A 7738-nucleotide genomic window follows, 5' to 3' on the forward strand; every position below is an offset into this window, starting at 1 on the left:
CAGTTAAATCATGTTTAACATCTTGACTTACAAGACATTTTTGATTCATAAAAAATTATTTGGAAACTTTGAGTGGATGTTAATATCTCTGGCCAAGTATATAATAATACTACTACTATAGTAATAAAACTATAAGTGATAGTTTCACTTAATTGGGCTCATTTAATTTGGGTCTGATTTATCTCTTTCAGCAATATATGTATGTATATCAATTTAATAAGTGTGAAATGCCCATGTCATGATGTAGCAATGAAACATCAAGTAATTTTTCCCTTTAGATTCATTTTGCCATGATCATTCACCCTTCAGATTAAAGAATTTTTTTCCTTAAAATTAGTATTTTTGTATTTTTTCGGAAAATACTTACTAATGCAATTGTTGGATCATAAGGTAGTTCTATTTTTACCTTTTTGAGTACCCTCCATACTGTTTCTTTTCTTTTCTGAATTTATTACACCAGTTTGGATTCCCACCAACAACGTAAGAGAGTTCCTTTTTCTCCACATCCTAGCCAACTCCGTTGTCTCTTGTGTTGCTGATTTTAGCCATTCTGACAGGTGTGAGGTGATAACCTTATTGTAGTTTTGATTTGTATTTCCCTGATGATCAGTGATATTGAACAGCTTTTCAAGTGTCAGTTGGTCATCTGTATGTCTTCTTTAAAAAAATGTATATCCATGTCTTCTGCCTATTTTTTAACTGAATATTTGTTTTAGAGGGTTGAGTTTTAGAAGTTCTTTATATTTTGGGGGTACTGACCCTTTATCAGGTATGCCATTTTCAAATTTCTTCTCCCACTCCATAGGTTGCCTTTTGTTCCATTCATTGTTTCCCTCACTATTCAGAAGGTTTTTTTTGTTTGTTGTTTGTTTGTTCTTTATCTTGATGAAGTCCGAATAGTTTATTTTTGCTTTTGTTTCTTTTGCATTAGGAGACATATCTAGAAAGAAGTTGCTATGGTCAGTGTCAAAGAGGTTACTGTCTGTATTTTCTTACAGGAGATTTATGGTTTCCTGTCTTACATTCAGGTCTTTAACCCATATTGACTTTATTTTTATGTTTGGTAAAAGAAAGTGATTCATTTTCATTTTCACATGTTGCTGTCCAGTTTTCCCAACACCATTTGCTGCATTATCTGCAATAGCCAGATTATGGGAGCAGCCCACAGGTCCATCAACTGATGAATGGATAAAGAAGATGCAGTATATATGCAATGGAATATTACTCAGCCATAAAAAAGAATGAAATATTGTCATTTGTGATGACATGGATGGAGCTAGAAAGTGTAATGCTAAGTGAAATGGACCAGAGAAAGACAAGTACCATATGATCTCCCTCAGATGTGGAATTTAAGGAACAAAACAAATGAGCAAAGGGACAAAAGAGAGAGAAAGAGAGGAAAGCCAAGAAACAGACTCTTAAGTGTAGAGAACAAACTGAGGGTTACCAGAGGGGAAGTGGGTGGAGGATGAGGTAAATAAGGGATAGGAATTAAGGGATGCTTGCTTGCTATGATGAGCGCTGTGATGTATGGAAGTGTTGAATCCCTATATTGTATACCTGGAACTAATATTACACTGTATGTTAACAAAAGGAATTAAAATAAAAATCTTTAAAATTTAAAAAATAAAATTTTTTTCATGTGAATATTGGGACTCAAAGTGTCAGAGAAGATGGTCAACACCAAGCAAGTAAAAGGAGGTTATACATATTACAGAAAGTGCTAAAATATTCTGTTTCTCAAAATAAAGCTATTGCCTCTAAAAATATAATACACATGTTAGTGTAATGAATCAACAGCATTCTCATTTTAATGTTGCTTATTCCAAGCACGTTTTCTTAGTGTTTCTTCATTAGCTGTGTGCTGTTTGAATTGCATGTCACCAGTCCATTAGAACATTTTCTCAGTAAAATCTCAGTAAAAGTAGACTTCCCCACCTCCAGGTTTTAGTAACCCTGGTAACAAATTGCCTTCCTTAAGTCCACAATGCCAACTCAAATTGCACTGAAATTACAAAATAAAATTGTCTGTTTTACATATTCATTAAAATAATTTAGGTCTGAGTTATTTAATATAAATTGTAATCATCATCATAGGGTATAAGATTGCAAAAAAAAAAATAGTTTGATCTTTTTGGCATAGCTGCTCCATCTACAGGATTCTTTCTCTGGATGTATTAGCCTCTCTCATTTTTTATGAATCATTGAATCCTTCTTTTGCATTTATGATAATACATGCAACTTGTATAGTAGCTAGCTTGCTTGCTACTACAATAATATAATTATTTTATATATTATATTATATTATAATAATATATAATATATATAATAATTATATTATATATTATATTATAATAATATAATCAGCTAACTGATTACCATTTGTATTGCAAATTTTGTTCATTTATATGGAAAATTTGAACTTTCTGGAACAACAATGCCTTAATATTTCTTGCTTCTTAATTTGTAGACAGTTGCCTCTGCCAGCATTTCTAACCTCTTTGTGTGTGGGTGAGGCTATAAATGTAGATCCATAAACACATACTTGAATTTTTCTAAGCCTCACCCATTCATGGGTATAATTACTTTCATATTTTCAGTAACTTAATTCCACTAGATTTTGCTCCAATATGTATCCAAGACTTCCAAAAAGTTTTTCTAACTTCCCAGAAACACCAGCATATATAGACAGAACTTATCCAGGAGGACCTGAAGCCAGCTGGAATTAGGTTCTAATTCCCTGAGCCCATGGTGCAGAGAGCCACTGCCTCCAGGTGACCCTCATTCCCTGACAGCAGTGTTGCTCCCGGGCAGCCCGGCACCTTGACCATTTCTCTGTTTCCAAGCCCACCCCCTTTGTCAGACATCTCCGACAAACCCTGCTGAGCAAGGAGCTCTCCACTCTCATCTTCAGTGAATAGTCCTGGCAGTAACCCAGGGAGGTGGGGGACACATCTTCTTTCTTTCCTGCTTTGCAGTATATCTAAACAGTGTTGTTTGTATCTTAATAAAATAGCCCTGCACTATTTTCTTCTAGTGCTTCCCATCTCAGCAGCCACAGATCACAGCCTGACTAGTGTACCAGTTGTGATGCTGAGCCTCTTTTTCTCAGGCCTTAGTCTCTTGTTGGACATGAGTTTTTGTGGGTCTTCCCAGTTTCTGGGACATCCCATACATATTATAAGACTCAGTTTAAATATGTTAGGACCTACCACACACTTATTTGTATGTACTTAAAAACAACCTCACTTGGGGGTACCTGGGTGGCTCAGCAGGTTAAACATATGACTCTTGATTTTGGCTCAGGTCATGATTTTGGGGTCCTCAGATCAGGAACCCCACCTCCAATTCCTTGCTCAGCAGGGAGTCTCTCCAGATTTTCTCTCCCTCTCCCACCCCCTCTGCACACATGCAGGTGCTGTTGATCTCTCTTTCTCGAATACATTAATTAATTATTTTTTTTTTTTAAAGCCTCTCTGAGTTTTCTCCCCCTCTCTTCACCATGATTCTTAGTCCTTTCTTTTCTCTGCTTAAAAAAAAAAGTAAGGAGGAAGAAAAAAAGAAAGGGAGGGAGGATAGGGAGGGGAAAATCTGTATAGAGTTGGGAGGTTCCTTGCCCCAGGGTGTGCCCCAGAATTAGTATTTGCTCCTTATCTAAATCCTACCTGAATGTAGCCTCCTTCAAGGACTTGATGGGGCAAGTCTAAGATTTCCTATCAATCTGGTGGATGGAGATAAAGCCAAATTTAATTAAACTGAAAATACAATGGTCCTTGTCCTTGGACACCAAAGAGAAAATCTGTATTCAATATCCTATATGACCAATTAGCTTTTTAGATCTTCTTGCCTCTAGCAACCATGGGTATTATATAACTAACAAAATAACCCTCAACTTGGCTCTTCCAAGGCAGGAAGGAAGGAAGCCTCTGTGACATCATGTGGCCTTCTGGACAGGAGGCTACTCTGGACAGGAATCTGTAGCTCATGGGGAGAATGGAACTGAGAAGAGCTGGGAAGCCCACAGACTGGGTCCCACACACCCACACTTTGGTTTCATCATTGGTAAAATGGGAGTAAATGTCACTTATCTTATGTGATGGTTATGATAATGTAATTAGTATATAAAAATCAGTTAGAAAACATTTATTAAATATTAGTTATTAATTCAATTTAGAATTCTTGGTTTCCCATATCTTACTCTAGCCATGTTTATTTTAAATTTTCCCTAATTACACAACACTGATCTCTTTCTCTCATTTTGTTATTATTCATTATACTACATCATTTTCCACTTTAAATAGTAATCATTATAATTATTACAATAATGACAATGTGCTAATTATGTTAATAATGAGTCATTATTTTCTATGAGTCCCCTAAAGTCTTTTGTTAAATAAGTCAAAATGTCAATTATGTCTGTTGATTATGACTTGCATTTATTATTAATTTTATCCTTGATAAGTGTTTGCACTAAACTAAGGAGTCTTTTAAAACTCTAGCTAAGAAAGCTATCCCATCCACTTGGATTCATTGACACCATGTGCTCACTAGTGCTAAGGAATTTGGTATCTAATGGGTTTGTACTTCCAAATTAGGGTGACCATTTATCAATAAATTAAAAATTAACGAAAGGGTAAATAAGGGATAAGATCTTCCAGATGAATATCCCTAAAATAGAAAAATAATTTACTGAGATAAATATGGCATGCAAAATAGTATTAAAATTAATTTAGGCTATATAGGTAGTCATTTTAAACTATTTTGTGTGTAAATTGTGCAATATTTCTCTCTTTTTTTAAGGTTTTATTTATTTATTTAAGAGGGGGGCGGATAGAACTCACACAGTGGGAGAGCAGATGGCGGGGCGGAGGGAGAAGAAGACAGAGAAGGAGAGAGCATCTCTAGCAGACTCCCTGAGTTCAGAGCTTGCCAGGGTTCAATCTCCCCAGGCCCCTGAGATCATGTCCTGAGCCAAAACAAAGAGTCAGATGCTTAACAAACTGAATCACATAGGCACCCCGACTGTGCAGTATTTCTATTTTCTTTTCAGTGTCATTAAGTACCTACAAATAGTCACTTACTTCAGAAAGAGATTTCCGACATTTTCAAAATGATACTTATGCCCTTCATTGCCGTCTCTCCGGCCTTGTTGAGTCTCTATGGACCCAGAGGAGATAACATTATTTCTTTCAGGCAAAATCACTTTCAAACCCATTTACACACAATTTGAAATTTTAATTTTTCTAACAGACACATTTTTTAAAGTATGACCTTACTTACTAATCGTAATAAAAAAAAATATACACAACTATAATTTATGTAATCACCTGCTTTTCATTCTCCTAACTTATTTTAAAATGTTTCCTTTTTTTTTTTTTTAATTTTAAATTATGTTCCAGGGTAGGCTTACTTTCACTTCCTTTCTTTTCTTTCCTGCTCTCTCTCTCTCTTTTTTTTTTTTAATTGGTTTTTTTGTTTTTGTTTTTGTTTTTGTTTTTCCAAATTAGTGAAGTAGAAAGAATAGGGACAGTATCATCAGAATTCCAATATCAGCATTCACTCAATGTGTAAAATTAGGTTGTCTATCAGGCAGGTTTCTTTTCAGTCATTCTATAAATGGAGATAATTCTCTCTGCCTTCCAAAAGTATTCGCTCTGCTGGCCTCTAAAAAATATATATGAAATGAAACTATCATTATTCTAACTTTTACTGTCAACTGTTGGGATGATAAATGCTTGATAATCATGTAGTCACTAATGCTTGAATAATATTGGATATTATTGAAATATGTTTAATGATTCTTTGAATTTTTTTGTTAGTCTATCCTTTTTGAGGTACCTGGTTGACTCAGTCAGTAGGGCATGCAACTCTTGATCTCAGGTTTGTAAATTCAAGCCCCACCTTGGATATAGAGATTACTTAAAAATCAAATCTTCAAATATATATTTCATAGCACATTCTTTTTATGGTAGTTAATTGTCCTAAGTTAACATTGTTTATATATAAACATATATATGTTTATACATATATGTGTGTGATGTGTGTGTGTGTGTGATGTGTGTGTGTGTGTGTGTGTATATACACACATATATACACGTGTGTGTGTGTGTGTATCCAGAACACCTCTGACTTCTTTCTGAGTTTTCAGTTCAGTTTTTATTCACTGAGCAGCATTTATGTCCTCACACTCCTCTAGCTACACAAGTGAGCCAGACAGGTCCTTGCCTGGGGTTGATAAGTAAACTCTTTGAGGATAAAAGAAAAGTAAGTAAGGAGAATATGCCTTTGGTTCCATAGGACAAATACAAGGACAGCGGTAAATAAAGGGTAGTAAGTTGCTATAGAGAAAGAGTAGGCTTAGCCCGGTTGGGGAGGAGCAACGGAAACCTGGAGGGTGGATGTGGATGCGGAGGGTTTTCGGAGATTTATATCATCGCAGCTTCCTCGGGGGAAGTTAGACAAGGACTCATCAAGTGCGGAGGGTTTTCCAGAGATTTATATCATCACAGCTTCCTTGGGGGTAGTTAGACAAGGACTCATCAAGTGACTTATGGGAGGTCATGCAATAGAACCGAGGACCCTAAAAGTCTACTCTCACACAAACAAAATAATGATCCTAATGTTGCACTGCACAATAGCTTAATTTCTTATTAAGTGATCACAGTAGAGATAGACATTGCTTCCAGGGGGCCACTGTTAGTTAGGAACAAATCACATGGAAAGTGAGAATTATCGCTCGTTGATAGTAGACCCTTTCTCTTTAGTTAGTATTGTGTTAGATTTTTAGATCAGCTCCATGGAAGGAAATGAACATTCAGTAAAGTTAAACTCATGGAAAGTCAATGTGCATAAATCAAGGAACAGATCAGCAAAAGAAGCCTGGGGCAATTGGTGCATCACTCGCCAATCAAGGACAGAACCAATGCTTGAAGAATCTAGAGAGAAATGTGGGAAAGAAGAGGATGAATAAGGGACTAAACCCCTCAAAAACACAATAATATTGATGCAAGTTATTTGAAAATTACACCATCTTTCCTTGAAACCCATTTGATTTTTATCATGCTACTAATTTCTCCTCACAGCTATTATAACACCCAGAATTCAAATGTTCATTGACAAGAAAATCTTGTGTGATGGTGTAATTGATAATAAACTATTTTCGCTTATTTCTATGATCATCGCTGTGGTTCTCATAAATAAGTTTACCATGTGGGATAATGATACCTACTAAAAAGAATGACAATTGCATTGGTTGCTAACCTGAAAAAAATGTAATCATGTATCTCTTTTCTCTGCAATACACAACATCAGACAATATAATCATCTTGAAATTGTGTGAGAGTTGGCAAAAGCCAACTCATGGATGTTCAGTATGGAATGAGAACAATGGAGTACCTCAGTTAATCTTAGTTCAGACTGGAGAGTTCCACAGTACTGAAAAGAGCGACCTATATTGGGATAAAGCAAATGGATAGGTGCATTTTTAAAATAGATTTTAAACAAAGTTTATGTTCTGCTCTCTATTTTTTCATATGGAAGTCTTTTACTAAAAAGGGAGGGGGAGGAAAAAGTGATACATAATGGTCAATGCCTTTAATTTTCAAGGGACATCTAAAGATGAGATTTACACTTATTTCCTCAAGGATGACGTGCTAGAATCCCCCCAAATATATGCAATTGTTGGAATGATTCTATTCTATCAGAGTAAAATAAATATACTAACTTAAAAGAAAAGAAT

The sequence above is a fragment of the Mustela nigripes genome, chromosome 3, assembly GCF_022355385.1.
Source record: "Mustela nigripes isolate SB6536 chromosome 3, MUSNIG.SB6536, whole genome shotgun sequence".
Lineage (NCBI taxonomy): Eukaryota > Metazoa > Chordata > Mammalia > Carnivora > Mustelidae > Mustela > Mustela nigripes.